This window comes from Myxocyprinus asiaticus, chromosome 13 (genome assembly GCF_019703515.2).
Source record: "Myxocyprinus asiaticus isolate MX2 ecotype Aquarium Trade chromosome 13, UBuf_Myxa_2, whole genome shotgun sequence".
NCBI classification, from domain to species: Eukaryota; Metazoa; Chordata; class Actinopteri; order Cypriniformes; family Catostomidae; genus Myxocyprinus; species Myxocyprinus asiaticus.
In genome coordinates, this window is record NC_059356.1 from 41561179 (window position 1) to 41578160 (window position 16982).

Sequence of the window (16982 nt, forward strand, 5' to 3'; positions counted from 1 at the left end):
AAATCTTTGCCTGTGTTCAGAAGAAAGCCATACACATCTAGGATGGCATGAGGGTGAGTAAATGGTGTGAGAATTTTCATTTTTGGGTGAACTATTCCTATAAAATCTCATATTTGTACACTAGGAGATATACATGCTTAAATATTTTAATTCCATTGATCGATACCTAACAGACAAATAGAAATCCGCCTAAGGAAGCTCTATAAAATTATTTCTTGGTTAATAAATAATAATAATAATAATAAAAAGTCCTGTAAACATACACAACTACCAGCAAACACATAATGTTGCCCTAACAATAGTATATGGTTCCCATTTGGTTTTGTTTTTCAGTGCCAACTCCTAACATTACAGGAACGTTCTTTTTGGGTTTCATTTTTTTTTTAAACCACAAATTATCCTTCCCATAACATTCTTGGAACCTAAAATTGTTAATTGGGCTGTAAATGCTTCATCCTGGCAAGTGATGAAAAGTATAAGTTCAAAAGCGGCTAAGGCAGTAAATTACACCTATAATTACACAGAGAAACTTTAATAGCAATTGAATCGAAATTACACTGTAAAATAGGAGACCTATAATTTAGACCCAATCGTATCTGGCCAATTTGAGACACTAATTGGTATTCATAAACACAGTTATTTAATAAACACTGTTTTATATGCACACTTCAATTGTGAAATTTCAACAGAGAGCAAAACCGGTGAGCATTTTCATTGGTTTACTAATCTCATCATTAATAGACGAGCAGCGAGGCGATTGGCTTAGAGGATCAACGAGAAACCCCATGCCGAAGTTCATCTGAATGATCCGATTGGTCATTGCCAACGTCAATCTGCAGGGTACTCTCTTACTATTGGATGAGTCTTAAACTAGGCGGGTTTCCTGTTTAAGTTTACTGGATATCGTAAACAAATACAGTTGAGTGCAGATCATTGGGATTTCAATAGATGAGATGCTCCAACCAACGTAAACTAAGGCAACTTTATTTATTTATGATGTTAAAACTTTCGTTTGGTGCGCAGTCTTTTATTCGTGTGGTTTCCTGCATGTTTAAGCTTGCTGGAAGTTGTATTGTTAAGTTGTGAGCAGCAGCAGCAGCACATGGAGTGAGTTGGTTTGTTTATGAGCTACTGTGCCACATGTTTGCAGAGTAAGAAAGCCTCTTGTTTGGATCTGTTAAAGGCTTGACTAAAGGTCTATAAGGGATACAGACCTACTTGGTAACATTGGGGCGTTGGAGGGTGTCTGTGGTCCTGATGCTGTGGAGGTGGGACTGTTATGTAACATCTATCAGGTTTGAGATGGAGTCTTCTGCTCTGCATCTGTGTTAAGTCCATCTGTAGGTTGGTTTTCCCATTATGCTTTCAGTAAGTGCTGGTGATATAAATGTGTTTCCAAGGTCTGGGGTTGGAATAGTTTAAAAAAGTGTGCATGCTGACTTGTTATTTGTCTTCCAGACTGTGTTGATGGAAGACAAAAGGCTGTTGTTTGGTGTCTATTGAAAGATTTGTCTCTGAGATGAAAGATTACTACTTTCCATATGCTGTTTTTTGAAGTGTGCACAAAGTACCATGTTATTACCATGTGTTTTTGTCCTGACATGTCACCAAACCATGGTTTTGTTTGACACATATACCATGCTAACTATTTGTTTTGGACATCTAGCCTATGTAAATAGTATGATATATGAATATATTAATAATTCAGAATCAAAGTACCATGGTATTACAAATCTACTGTACGATGGTAACACCACAGTACTACTGTAAGGCTTAAAGATCAAAGCCACAAATATTCATTTGAACCCAATCTAAAGTTTTATAAATGCTGTATTGATTCATAAGAAGTAGTTTAACATCCTGTTTTGCATTAATAATACAAATGGCGGTTAATGGTTTGACCATTCAAATTATTTTCAGCTTGTTAGGGTTCAAGGTTCTGTTGTAAGACGCATCTTGAGGCGCATTGCATGATGCATTGCAGTTATTGATCAGTTTTTCTGTCATACTTGCAATTCAGCTGTATGATGGAAGTATGAATACACAATATCCCACCGTTTATCATCAACAAGCATGACTTGTGTGACTTGTAGTGATAAAAAAAAAAGTGAGACAAAAAGAACTCAAACGTCCTGCAGGGTTTGAAGTAAAGCAGCTTAAATTTGTAATCATTTTGCAATATATTGACAACATTTGTGTTGATGATTGTCTTGGAAAATAATTTTCCATACAAAATTGTGTGTTTTTGGAGCTGTAAGTTGTATAACTAATAATAATGTTTAATAGTGTAATGTTTATTTATTGTGGCTATACTTCCAAACCAGTGTATGTTTTAGGCTAACGTTTATCCTGGTGACATGCTTTGTCCCTTTGACTTCCATTGTAAGTGCATTACGGTGCACATGATCTTGGTTTGATTTCACCAACTCGGGGACCTGTCGACATTATTTTGTCATAATCGACAGCATGCCACAGATGTAACAGATTAACTTGTATGAACCCGGAATATTCCTAAGCAACTCCTTGTTATTCCTTGTGTGAGATCAACATCATCTCGCATCATCTTTGTAAAATGCAAAAGTCTGTATGTATGTAGTAATGTGGGCTTGACTGCAGGCCCCTAATATAATTACATCTATTTTATGTTTTTTTTTTTTTATTAGTTAATCTTTGATTCTTTCTTTTCTGTTTTTCAGTTACTGCTGTCACACATCTGAAATGGAAACTCTCAGGACTGTGTTGAACAGGAAGTAAACCAGGTACACCAAATCACAGGCACTCACAAATAAAAATATTTCTGGGTATTTTTCCCACTTCACATAAGACTCATGTTTATTTAGCTACTGTTCCGCGTACACTTCTCTGTGATTCTTAGTAACTCTAAACTCTGAATTGTAGTAGGTAGTTCATTTGATGTCAAATTACCAAGAAAACCACACTTGAGTTAACTACAGTAATATCTGCAGGGCAGTGCTTGCACAACACCCATGAGTCGTGGCCTAAAGCCAAGTAGTAATGCAAAATGCAGTTCGCAACCCATTTTACTTCTGTTATCGGATATATTTTTGAACGGGATATTCAATGGGGGGAAAAAATGTAGGGCGAGACTTTTTATCCACTGGAAACGTTGTCCATCGAAAACTGATTGGATTGTGCAAAGTGGGCATTAAATACCAGAATGAAGCCAGGTGGTTGGAGGGCAGGGGTGAATAGTAAAAGGGATTGACGTCAGCTGAAAAGAAAAGTTGTTTGATGTGGAGCAAGTTTTTACATTTTGATTAAAGATTACGAAGACATTTTATTTCTTTGGAATAACATGCATTGATAAATAAAAGATCAGGGAATAAAAAGGATAAAACTTGAAAGTGTTAGTATGATGCATTAGACAGTCAGCGAGACGGACTGTCACGTAAACGTTTTTTATGGTGCTGTGTTCAGTTGCCTGATTTGCTGCCATTATTCATGTGCTCAATATAAATGCATTTTCTGTTTGTTTATACTGCAGTTGGGGCAAGCTAAAGGTTTCTGGTCATCGACTGTATTCCACAGTTGTTGCCTATATACTGTAGCTTAGGTTGTATTTAACCAGGAATATTCTAGGGTTGGGGTAATACCTCTTGATTCGGTTCAATGTACGATATGAAGTTCACAAAGTGATATTATCTTGATTCGATATAACAACACTAATGACAAAGTATGAAAGTAGAAAAATGTTTAAATAAAATGCAAATTATAATTTCTTATAATAAAGTTATCTATTAGCCTACACAATATAAACACTCAAGTTCTCATTTACCTTTATAAGAAAAAATAATTTATATAATTTATACACTAATAAATAAACCTTAGGACAAGCAATAAAACTGAACAGAACATGTCCTGAAAAATGACAAGTTGTAATCAAAACTCTAAAACATGAAAGGGACAGCTCACAGACATAATTATTGTGAGAAAGAAAAAACACGTGTGTGTATATATATATATATATATATATATATATATATATATATATATATATATATATATATATATATATATATATATATACACTGATGAGCCGAAACATTATTACCACCTGTCTAATATGCTGTTGGTCTTCCTTGCGCCGCCAAAACAGCACCGACCCGCCGAGGCATGGACAGTACAAGACTTCTAAAGTGTCCTGCAGTATCTGGCACCAAGACATTAGCAGCAGATCCTTCAAGTCCTGTAAGTTGCGAGGTGGAGACACCGTGGATCGGACTTGTTGGTCCAGCACATCCCACAGATGCTCAGTCAGATTGAGATCTGGTTAATTTGGAGGCCAGGGCAACACCTTGAACTCTTTATCATGTTCCTCAAACCATTCCTGAACAATGTGTGCAGTGTGGCAGGTTGCATTATCCTGCTGAAAGAGCCAACTGCCATCAGGGAATACCATTGCAATGAAGGGGTGTACCTGGTCTGCAATGATGTTTAGGTAAGTGGCACGTGTCAAATTGACATTCACATGAATGGCCGGACCCAGGGTTTCCCAGCAGAACATTGCCCAGAGCATCGCACATCCTCCACCAGCTTGTTGTCTTCCCAAAGTGCATCCTGGTGCCATCACTTCCCCAGTTAAATGGCACACATGTACATGACCGTCCACGTGACTTTGGACCAGGCGAACTTCTTCCACTGCTCCAAGGTCCAGTTCCGACACTCGCATGCCCATTGTAGGCGCTTTCGACGGTGAACAGGGGACGTCATGGGCACTCTGACTGGTCTGCGGCTACGCAGCCCCATATGCAGCAAGTGTGATGCACTTTGTGTTGTGACACATTCTTCTCGGAACCATCATTACATTTTTTTTTTTACTTGTGCCACAGTAGACCTTCTGTCGGTTTGGACCATACGGGATAGCCTTCATTGCCCTCGTGCATTGATGAGCCTTGGGTGGCCAACACCCTGTCGCCGGTTTGTGGTTTGTCCCTCCTCGGACCAAAGTTGGTAGGTACTCACCACTGCTGACCGGGAGCACCCCACAAGCCTTGCCATTTCAGAGATGCTCTGAACCATTCATCTGACCATAACAATTTGGCCCTTGTCAAAGTTGCTCAGGTCTTTACTCCTGCCCATTTCTCCTGCATTCAACACGTTGACTACGAGAGCTGACAGTTCACTTACCATCTAATCTACCTAGACCTTGACATGTGCCCTTGTTAGGAGATGATTAACATTATTCACTTCACCTGTGAGTGGTCATAATTTTTTGGCTCATCAGTGTATATATACAGTGCATTCATAAACTATTCAGACCTCTTCATTTTTTTCACATTTTTTTATGTTGCAGCCTTATGCTAAAATGCTTTAAATTATTTATTTTTTGCACATCAGTCTACACTCCATACCCCATAATAACAAATCAAAAACCAGATTTTTGATAACTTTGCAAATTTATTATAAAGAAAAAAATGAAATATCACATTGACATAAGTATTCAGACCCTTAACTCAGTACTTAGTTTAAGCACCTTTGGCAGCGATTACAGCCTCTATTCTTTTTGGATATGATGTGACAAGCTTTGCACACCTGAATTTGGGGATTTTCTGCCATTCTTCTCTGCAGATCCTCTCAAGTTCTGTCAGGTTCTATGGGGACTGTCAGTGGACAGCCATTTTCAGGTCTCTCCAGAGATGTTCGATTGGGTTCAAGTCCGGGCTCTGGCTGGGCCACTCAGGGACATTCACAGAGCTGTTCCTAAGCCACTCTTGTGTTGTCTTGGCTGTATGCTCATTGTCCTGTTGGAAGGTAAACCTTCGGCCCAGTCTGAGGCAGGGGCGGTACTAGGGTCAATGGACATTCAGGGCTTAGCCCAGATACTTTGATGAAATATCAGAATATAATACGTTTAATAATAAAAATCTGAATACATCTATGATGTGTCATTTATATAGTAAACTAAAAAAGTCTCACTAACTTATGTCTCAGATACGCTCGAAGATCAGAAATTGCATGCTTTTAACAACTATACTTTAAAACACAATTTAAAAAATCCCCACTATTTTGTCCCTTTCGGCTTTCTGTAGTTTGACACACATTGTGCTGTATACAGTTTTCATTGATTCGTCGGGTGCTTAAGTTAATTTACAAGAAAGCAGGTTGTAAACAAGCTAAATTGGTACTAGAGATGAAAAATAATAGCTAGATTACCTAAAGTTTGCTATGTTTATTGTATCCTGTCTTAATAAAGAGTTTTGTTAAACACGCAAATGTTCTGGCTCGTGACTTTAACGTTAGCAAATTCCTCGAATACATCTGTATATATTACTCCTTGTTTTCAGGGTTATACATCTAAATATTAGGTACTCACTGCATCTGGATGGACCAACTCAACACAGTATCCATTACACAGCCGCAATCGCGTGCCTCAAGCTCTCTTTTTGCATGCGCACACAAACGTTACATGAGAGCTGGAAAGCAGCTCCTGACAAGACAGCTCATGGGTACTGAATTGAGTCTGTATTTGGTGTTGTCAATACCATAGAAAGACAGGAATCATTCATGTATACAGTATATTACCCTAACTTTAAAATGTAATGTTAAAATAATAAAATGTAATATGTTTTCATATCAACTTGATACCCAAGCTCTGGTACTTATGACATCACTACAAAAAGATGATCAAAACATTCGGGGCTTTACAGAAAACATTCGTAGCTTGAGCTCCGGTAGCCCAGCCATGGAGCTGCCCATGGTCTGAGGTCCTGAGCACTCTGGACCAGGTTTTCATTAAGGATATCTCTGTATTTTGCTGCATTCAGCTTTCCTTCAACCCTGACCAGTCCCCCAGTTCCTGCCACTGAAAAACACCCACACAGCGTGATGCTTCCACTACAATGATTCACTGTTGGGATGGTATTGCGCAGGTGATGAACGGTGCCTGGTTTCCTCCAGACATGATGCTTGGAATTGAGACCAAACAGTTCAATCTTCATTTCATCAGACCAGAGAATCTTGTTTCTTACCGTCTGAGAGTCCTTTAGGTGCTTTTTTGCAAATTCAAAGCTTTTATGTGTCTTGCACTGAGGAGAGGCTTCCGTCTGGCCACTCTGCCATAAAGCCCAGATGGTCAGGAGTGTTGCAGTAATGGTTGTCCTTCTGGTTGCCCATCTCCACACATGATCTCTGGAGCTCAACTAGAGCGACCATCGGGTTCTTGGTCATCTCTCTTACTAAGGCCCTTTTCCCCCAATTGCTCAGTTTAGCCAGGCGGCCAGCTCTAGAAAGAGTCCTTGTTGTTCCAAAGTTCTTCCATTTAAGAATTCTAGAGGCCACTGTGCTCTTGGTAACCTTCAATACAGCTGAAATGTTCTTGTAGCCTTCCCCAGATCTGTGCCTCGACACAATCCTGTCTCTGAGCTCTGCAGGCATTTCCTTTGACTTCATGGCTTGGTTTTTGCTCTGATATGCATTTTCAGCTGTGAGACCTTATATAGACAGGTGTGTGCCTTTCCAAATCATGTCCAATCAATTGAATGTGCCACAGGTGGACTCCAGTCAAAGTGTAGAAACATCTCAAAGATGATCCAGAGCTAAATTCCTGAGCTAAATTTCAAGTGTCATAGCAAAGGGCCTGAGTACTTATGTCAATGTGATATTTCAGTTTTTTCTTTTTTGCAAAGTTATCAAAACTCAGTTTTTTGCTTTGTCATTATGGGGTTTGGAGTGTAGCTCGATGTAAAAAAATTAAATCATTTAAAGCATTTTAGCATAAGGCTGCAACATAACAAAAAAAAATAAAATAAAAAAAACAAAAAAACAAAAGGGTCTGAATACTTTATGAATGCACTGTATATAGTATGTGAAAGTGTATGTTTTTTATAATTTGTTTGTGATCATTATTGCTATCACATTTTAGCTTTCCAAAAATGTAAAAATTCCACATTCTATCAGTTAATATTGTTATGACAAGACAATTTACAACATTGAGCTGACATTCATTTGTATAACAGTGCTAAAATTTTTTCCCCTTTTTCACCCAATTTGGAATGCCCAATTCCCAGTGCGCTTTTAAGTCCTCGTGGTCGCATATTGATTCGCCTCAATCCGGGTGGCGGAGGATGAATCCCACTTGCCTCCACGTCTGAGACCATCAACCCATGCATCTTATCACGTGGCTTGTTGAGCGCTTTGCCACGGAGACATAGCGCGTGTGGAGGCTTCACGCCATCCACCGCGGCATCCGCACTCAACTCGCCACACACCCCACCGAGAACGAACCATATTATAGCGACCATGGGGAGGTTACCCCATGTGACTCTACCCTCCCTAGCAACTGGGCCAATTTGGTTGCTTAGGAGACCTGGCTGGATTCACTCAGCATGCCCTGGGATTCGAACTAGCAAACTAGCGAACTCCAGGGGTGGTAGCCAGCGTATTTTACCACTGAGCTACCCAGGACCCCAAATCACGGCAGACTTGCGTGAAAAGTGACTCTGTCATTTTTGCAGCTCAAGGGCGTAGATTTGGCTTGACCATTGGGGGGTTGCAGCGTGAAGCATTTACGTATTTCCATTGATCATGGTATAAATAATGGGGGGATGGTACTTGCTTGTTTTGATGGTTACCTCCCCCCATCCACCCTGGAATCTACGCCCCTGTAACAGCTTATTTTAAAAGTTCAAGGTAACATTAGAATGAAAGTTATTGGCATTTTTTGACAATAAATGTTTGCTTTATAAGACTAGCCTGTTGTTGTTTCAAATCACTATTTTTAAATTAATAAATTACTGTGTTGAAATTGTGTATCAAATTTGAACATTAGGCTTTACGGGTTAAATATGCCATTAGCACTCTATGTATCTGACAGAAATGTGTCTGACTGAAAATTTACAGTGTTATAATTATAATATTATTGTTCTTTGCTCTTGAAAGACTAAATAGTAAACTTTTGTTATATTTATTTAAAAATATGTGTTATAAGTGTCAAATTTATCAGAAAATTATTTGTTTTTAGAGGGCAAAAAGTTATCTCAGATTTCAAATATGACAAATAAGTTATATAAATAATAAATACAAAGAAAAATATGAATGTACACTGGTGGCCAGAAGTTTGTGTGCAGATTTTGCTCTTATGGAAAGAAATTGGTACTTCTATTCACCAAAGTGGCATCAACTGATCACAGTGTATAGTCAGGACATTAATAACATGAAAAATTACTATTACAATTTGAACTAAACTAACTTGAAATAACTTAAACTACTTCAAAAGAGTTCTCATCAAAAATCCTCCATGAGCAGCAATGACAGCTTTGCAGATCCTTGGCATTCTAGCTGTCAGTTTGTCCAGATACTCAGGTGATATTTCACCCCAAACTTCCTGTAGCACTTGCCATAGATGTGGCTGTCTTGTCGGGCACTTCTCACGCACCTTACAGTCTAGCTGATCGCACAAAAGCTCAATGGGGTTAAGATCCATAACACTCTTTTCCAATTATCTGTTGTCCAATGTCTGTGTTTCTTTGCCCACTCTAACCTTTTCTTTTTGTTTTTCTGATTCAAAAGTGGCTTTTTCTTTGCAGTTCTTCCCATAAGGCCTGCACTCCTGAGTCTTCTCTTTACTGTTGTACATGAAACTGGTGTTGAGCGGGTAGAATTCAATGAAGCTGTCAGCTGAGGACATGTGAGGCGTCTATTTCTCAAACTAGAGACTCTGATGTACTTATCCTCTTGTTTAGTTGTACATCTGGCCTTCCACATCTCTTTCTGTCCTTGTTAGAGCCAGTTGTGCTTTGTATATGATACAAAAAAACAAACAAAAAAAAAAAGTGCAAAATTGTTTCTTTTTATATTTTGTTTTGTGTCAAACAATTTGAATTTTCTGACATTTTTTTCAAATGTCAGGCTTTACAGGGTTAAGTATTCCAAACAAAGTCTAATTTAAGATAATCATTTTTGCTTTTTGTTTTTGTTTTTTTTGTTTTTTTTGCTTTTTGATCAACAACTGATTGTAAAGAACATAAAGGATATTATAAGTAATATTATTTAATTGAAGCGGAGGGTGTGGATCTCATCTTTGACGGACACGCATTACAGGGAAGAAATTTTCCATTATAATTTCAAGCACTTTTAACCACTTATCAACAAAACAAGGCGATTTTACAGGTATTCCAGTCTTAAATTTCTAAAAGCTAAATTCATGCACTTTAAGCACTTCACGGAGTTTGTGCAAACCCTGTAAACAATGTAGAAAAAAGCAACAGAGATTTTCTGATGTTTGATGGGTCATGTTATTTATGATCACAATGTCAGAAAACAATGTTGCAAATTCCAAAAAAAATTGTTTTTTTTGCCTCTATATGGTTTGTCATTAATTTTGGTTTGCAATATTTCAAAACTCCATATATTGTCCCATCTCTAGAAGATTTCCTTTAAGTGCAAAATGGAGTTCTGACTGGCAGTTGTGGATAACTTGGTTGAGTAACAGGGTGTTGGCGTAGGTGCATCTGTCATGGATTAGCCAGTTGCTGCTGTGCCGAGGCATTGGGCACACAGCATGATATTCTGACCCAGTGACATCATCTTTTGGGTAAAGTGTGTAGTCTTAAATTTTTTGCTTTGCCTACACCCCACTTGCTTTGCTTGGTTAACAGAAAAACGGAATCATCTAACTGTATAAAGTGCCTGCTGTTGAAGCCTCTCATACCATCGGTGAGCATTTGAGAGGGAGGATTCACCACAGAGTGAAAGATAGTTTGCATGTCAACCTCGATAAAATCAAATTGAATGACCACAAAAGCTAAAAGAAGAACCATGCCCACAGTTTTTACATTTTAAAGAAATGACTGAAACCACAGTATAAAAGGCTAGTGCATTATTTAGCCGACATCATTTTGAAATAACACATGCATTGTTTGGAAGAGTGTTGAAAGGAAAGTTTATTAGATTTGTCTTTTTTCTGTTTCATTTGACTGATAGACATGATTATGTTTTGGTCTGAGCCATGGTGCTTATGCTGTAGGGGGGGGTTCGAGTTTGGCATGCGCTGTGACCTGATCTTATTCCCCCACCTAAAAAGTAGCCATAAAACTGAAAATGATGTGAATGCTTATAGTCTTTATCTGAACTCTACTTTTAAAAAGTCTACTGGATGGAAGGAATCGGATAGATAATAACTTCAACGTAGAGATTATATTAATCTTTAAAGTGATGGACGGTAAGTGATGTCAGTAAGTGCTGATTGCGCAATATGTTCCCAGCACTGGAACATCTGTTTCCCATAAAGGTCAATAAATCTTATACATTTAGTCTAAGTGTATAGAGAAGATGTCTACATCTTCCATTTGTTACCAGTGAGCGTGTGTTCATCTGTACACTAAGGATGTCAGAGAGCATGTTTTTATGTTTAAAGTGCACTTCTACTGTATATAAGACTTCACTGTTTTTAACTCAATCAATAAGCCACTGACTCAAGGCTGTAGGTTACTGTATGTACTTTGGCATGATACAAAACAGATTGCCTAAAACACCTTAAAGCTGATGTTTGTAATTTCTGTGCCACTAACACCACCAAACGTAATTGCAAAAATAAACTTTGTTTTCAAAACAGCTTTCTGACTGTGCCCCTCGTCTTCTGTTGGTCAAACAAAGAGATAGTCCCGCCCCCAACTCATGCCATTGGTTAAGTAATGTTGTTAGGGCTTTTCTAAGCGGGTTACGCAAAACAAACAGCAGTTTTCAAAGTGCCACACAAACACAGTGTTTATAGTTTTTGAGAAAATTAACCAATGAATGGCTTGCTTATAGTTGTCTCTGCATATTAAGCTAGGATAAAGTTTTTTAACAGGAAGAGTTACATACTTCAGCTTTGAAGTCAACATGAAATCTAGGTTTACCATATTTACTTTCACCATACATGTCTTACTGTGGAAGATTCATCGGTTTGCCTTATTCCAAATAAATAAAATGTTTGTCTTCGTAATCTTTGATGTGAACTTGCTCGGTCTCTAAAAATAAAAGTCATCCATTTGCATTCTGGGACTGGATTCAGGAAGCATTTTTAAAGGGATAGTTAACCCAAAAATGAAAATTTTCTCATCATCAACTTACCCTCATGCTATCCCAGATGTGTATGACTTTCTTTCTCCTACTGAACACACAAAACAATATTTTTAGAAGAATATCTCCACTCTGTAGGTTCATTTAATGTCACAACATTAAAACCACCTGCCTAATATTGTGTAGGTCCCCCCTGTTCCGCCAAAATAGCGCCAACCCGCATCTCAAAATGGCATTCTGAGATACTATTCTTCTCACCACAGTTGTACAGAGCGGTTATCTGAGTTACCGTAGACTTTGTCGGTTCGAACCAGTCTGGCCATTCTCTGTTGACCTTTCTCATCAACAAGGCATTTCTGCCCACAGAACTGCAGCTCACTGGATGTTTTTTGTTTTTGGCACCATTCTGAGTAAATTCTAGAGACTGTTGTGTGTGAAAATCCCAGGAGATCAGCTGTTACAGAAATACTCAAACCAGCCCATCTGGCACCAACAATCATGCCACGGTCCAAATCACTGATATCACATTTTTTCCCCCATTCTGATGGTTGATGTGAACATTAACTGAAGCTCCTGACCCGTATCTGCATGATTATATGAACTGCAGTGCTGCCACGCAATTGGCTGATTAGATAATGGCATGGATAATTGTTGGTGCCAGATTGGACCTACAGAGCTGAGATATTTTTCTAAAAATCTTCATTTGTGTTCAGCAGATTTACATATCTGGGGTGAGTAAATTATGAGAAAAGTCAATAGTTTTCAGTTGCAGATGCCATTTTAGAAATTCCCTATTCAAAATCAGCCATGATTAATTTAATCCAAGAGTGAAAGTGTCCAATAAAAAGATGGTTACTAAGATTATGTGAGTAGTATTCAGATGGTCATGTTTCTAAAATGGCAGCCCCTGTCCCACGTAGATGAAAAAAGCTTTTATAAGGCTACTGATGTGACTAGAGTCCTCATCTCAAGTGAGTGGTCATAATTTTATACTTGTGTTTAAAAATTGGAATTAATTTCTTTAAGAGGAAATCTTTTTTTTTTTAATGGGTAAAAATTACTGAGTGCACCTTTAAGACATTTTTCGTGAATCTGGCCCCGGTTCTGGCTCCATTCTCACACTTTTCCATACCCGATGGATAAAATCCTGCCCTGTATTTTCTTGAATATCCTGTTTCACTCTGAAGTAAGTCACATTATGTAAAATAAAATGGGTTGCAAATTACATTTCATGACAACGTCCAGTGGCTTATTGTTTTATAAAACAGCAGCAACTGCAGTATTAAGACACCAATTTAATAATAATAATCACGATAAGCAGTTCTTCTGTCAAATAATATAGTTCATTAGTTAACTGTAGGCCATTTACCATTACCAAGCAACAATTCAACTGTGTGTGTGGTCACAGGTGACTGTATTTTGGCTTTTTTACAGCAATTCAAACAAGGCTTGTCCAATCAGAACTTTAAACCGAAACTCTGTTTTAAGATGTTTGATTAGCTCTATAACAGACTGTAAAGCATTGATTGCATCAACAGACAGACAGTCTCTTCAGAACATGTCTCGTCTCACTCTCAGCACATTTCACATACCACAAATACTCATATTTTTTGTTTTACTACCAAGAAATGCTCTGTTAACCAAACAAATGAGAAGACAAAAGAGGATATTAGAGTAACATAGATGAGTTTGCAAAGCAATTGTACAGCAGTGCTGAGAAACCTTCCAAAAATGTATACAGAACGTGGCTGTCAATCATATTTTCCCTATTATGACATCATTCATCACCATGGTGATAGATTCCAGCGCTGTTTTGTGCAGATGCCCGATGAGTAGAAAATGTGTGGGTGAGTCTCTGAGTTAGCTCATGACTAAGCTGTTATCTGATCTGTACAGAAATGGACCTGCAATTCTCTGCACTCAAATCTTGAAGAGTCAAATGAATGTCTTTTGACAACAGCTTTCATCAAAACCACTTCTCTTTGTCTGCAATAATACATTTGAATTTTGTCTGACCCTCTGTGTTTAAAGGAATAGTTCACTCAAAAATAAAACTTGTGTCATTATTCACTCTCCCAATGTCATTCCAAACCTGTATGCTGTTGTTTTTTTCCATGGAACTCAAAAGGAGAAACTTGGAAGAATCATTATACAGCTGTTTTCATACACTTCAAACTCTTCTGGCTGTGTTTCCCAAAAACATTGTAAACCTAAGTAGATTGTAAACCATTGGAGCCAATGGTCTCTACGATCAACTTAAGTTTGCAATGCTTTTGGGAAACGCAGCCCTGGTCGGTTACTCACATAAAGCTCTCATATGGCTTTAGATGGCTTGGAAGATAGCTCACAAGTCATATGGACTAGTTTTATGGTGTTTCTTTTCCTTTTTGGAGCTTGACAGACTTGACTTGTGTCAAAGAAATCTCTTATTTTTGCTCCAAGGAAACAATAACAGCATTTGGGTTTGACAGAGTTGTCCGTTTTGGGGTTTAAATTTAGTGTCTGCTTCATGAAAAAAAGTATTGCCCTGCTTGTGTTATATTGGTCTCTAACTGCTTTTCAGTGTTTGTGCTTTGGTGTTTTTTTTTTTTTAAGAAGCCTTTTGTTCATGTCAACAGAGAAACTTTAACTCACCAAGAAGCCCGACTACATCAATCAAAATTCTTGATGTTGTAATTTTTGAAAATTAATATTGTCTGTGTTGTTTGATGAGAACAGAAAAGTTAGATTTTTCACCTCATTATACTCATTAAGAGCAGCTCTTTCTAATGATATATTGCTCAAATATTAATGGAGTTCTTTCAAGTAGATGAACTGAACTCCATATAGCTCAGTAGCTTTGTTGAACCTTGCAAATTCTTCAGTAAACTAGCTGATTCAGCTGTGTTATTTCCCTATTATTCAAAGCAAGTTAATGGGAGGTGCCAGTGATCTTTTTCTAAAGAGAAAATTTGTCCTGAGTGACTCTAGAACAGGTTTTGTAACATGAGAGCAGTTCTCTAGGAAGCATACCCAAAACAGAGAAAGTTGAGAGACTGTTTAATTGAAATCCACTGAAAAAGAGAATCTATGATGGAAAGATAAGATTATCACATTTCTTTCAAATAAAGTAATGCGGAATCAAAATTTATAAATTGATTGCAGTGTGCAATTATTACATCACTTTTCAGAAGGTTTTATTTTTCAACTATTAAAACACAGACGGTGAAGTGACATATCTGCACATGATCTGAAACATTACAGTTCACTACATGCATTTGCTGTATGATTGCACCTGTAACCACAAACCATCCGTTCAATAAGAAAACTACTCTTCTGCACTACTGCACCATTTATCAACAATACAGCATATGCAAACTATATATGGACTGACAAATGTAAGCTGACAACAAGCTATATATACTGTATATATTAAAGCAATTTCACACGAGCAAGAGTGCTTTATGGCCCATCCATCAGCACAGCTGTGATTCAGCCACAGGTAATTACAGCCATGCTGATTTTGGGCCATACAGCACGATTGCGAGTGTTATATTGCTTTTATGCAACAGCTCAACGAACAAGTAAATAAAACAATCAGGACAAGGACTGTCACCAAAAAACGTATTTGTGCATGGAACTACTTTCTTCCGGCACAGATCTGGATCTGTCGTTGCTAGTTAAAAAGATGCGCACTTCAGTAGCAACCACGGCTTGAGCTGTTTCTAAAAGTTATTGGAAAAACAAGGGCTACGTTCACACAGTCAGTGTTTGAGATTGACAGCCGTATTTACTTACAGGTGTGAGTCTTGAAATGTCCTGTTCATACAACAGCTTACAGTAGCAGTAGTGTAGTGTTCTAGTCAGCTTGCTGAAGATAATGGGAATTCTGGTCAAATACATCATATTTTCTCCTACCAGATTTGACGATGGTTTTGCTATAGTAACATTAGAGTAACCATGCAGAAGCCATAGTTTAAATGCAGTTAACCATGGTGTTACTACAGTAATGTGGTGTTAATATAGTAACCATGATTAATTGTGAGGTTACTATGATTTTACTACAAAATACCATGGTCATACTATGGTAAATTTTTTTAAGGTTAGGTTTAGGGGGTAGGGGTGTGTGAAGGATGTCTGTGGGACTCTAAATGAACACAATAAACACTGCTATTTCAGCTTAGTGCAAATAGCCTCTGCCTTCTAGAATTATGTTTTTGAACATTCAAACATTCTAAATCTTGCCAACATTCTAAAATTACGCTTATGAACATTCAAATATTCGAAATATTGTCACCATTCTAAAAGTCTGCTTTTGAATATTAAAATGTTTTAAATCTTGCCAACATTCTAAAATTCTACTTTTGTACATCCAAGCAGTCTAACTCTACCTAACATTAACATACTGGCGTACTACTGCATACAATATTATTTTCAAGAGTTTGTTATTGTGGAATAAATGTAATGTATACAGTACTTGTAATGTTTGCTGGAACAGTTTGCCATAACACAAAATCTCACTATTTATTAAATTACCTTTTTGATGTTCTATCACTATAAAAATTGTTGCTGGGAAAGAGTGATGCTCATAAGCAGATGTGGCCATGACCGTATGTGTGACTCAGCATTGAGATGATGTCATGTGTTGTTTATGTGTGTCAAATACCCGACCTATCACTGTTGAAATGCTGCTTGTAATGTATTTTTCTGTGTGTGAAGTGTTATAACTTGTTACCGTGATAATCTTTGTCATCTGCCTAAAATGTTTGCGGCAGCGTTTGAGTTACTGCTATTTTTCTGACACACACACACACACACACACACACACACACACACACATACATTCTCTCCAGATAAGATTCCCCCTTTTTCTTTGTGAAATGTGACCTTTAGTTACATAAAAATGATTTACTTTTATTTTTGGAAAATATCATTTTGTATATCTTGTAAAGTTGTTCATACATCAAAAATATTTATGTTTT

General features: G+C 37.6%; 1 protein-coding gene across 6 annotated transcripts in view; it reads left to right on the top strand.

The window, feature by feature from the left end:
* Nucleotides 1–884: 884 nt before the first annotated feature.
* Nucleotides 885–16982, top strand: part of mrtfaa (myocardin related transcription factor Aa) — a 74655-nt gene continuing 58557 nt past the window's right edge. For 4 of the 6 annotated variants that reach the window (XM_051713993.1, XM_051713989.1, XM_051713992.1 and 1 more), the window contains exons 1-2: nt 911–1107; nt 2697–2759. The gene's annotated coding sequence lies outside the window, so the exon portion shown is untranslated. Of the gene's footprint in view, nt 1108–1134; nt 1345–2696; nt 2760–16982 lie in introns of those variants that run through there. The other 2 variants (XM_051713990.1, XM_051713991.1) reach the window with 2 other exon arrangements.